Genomic DNA, 532 nt, shown 5'->3' with positions numbered 1-532 from the left:
GAAGAACGAGGGACTTGGACGTCCCGACAATTGAACGCACTTGCGGCCAGGCCCTTGCTGGCTTCGTTCTTCCGCCTCGAGTAGGCTCGTACGCGGCTCCGGCGCCGAAAGTGGTCCTTGGCACCGACTTCGGTGGACGTGGGAAGTGCCGCGCAAGTACGGCGCGCCTGGCTCCACCTGTTGGCTAAAGTAGGCAGCCGGATCGGCATTTTGGTGTGCGGTGGCAAACCGTGGATGCGAAAAAAGCTTGTGCGATTTCGTGGAACAAAAAGCGGGGGTCCCCCTTTTTATGCGGAGGAGACCGACCCGCCCGCCGTGGTGAACCGCGACGCCACGGTAAAAACGGGAGAGGCTTGTCGATGGGACCGTGCATCCCGCGCTCCACGGAGGCCGGGAGGCGGCCGCCCGAGGAAATGTGTAGCCGTCGAGGCCCGCATCTGCGTGCACTCTTATCCAAATGGGTGTACCGCAGGCATTTTCTGGTTAGGCGGGCCAATGAGAGCGAGCACACAACGATACCTACGGGTCCGGC

This window comes from Rhipicephalus microplus, unplaced genomic scaffold (genome assembly GCF_043290135.1).
Source record: "Rhipicephalus microplus isolate Deutch F79 unplaced genomic scaffold, USDA_Rmic scaffold_598, whole genome shotgun sequence".
NCBI classification, from domain to species: Eukaryota; Metazoa; Arthropoda; class Arachnida; order Ixodida; family Ixodidae; genus Rhipicephalus; species Rhipicephalus microplus.
This window is presented reverse-complemented; position numbering follows the sequence as displayed.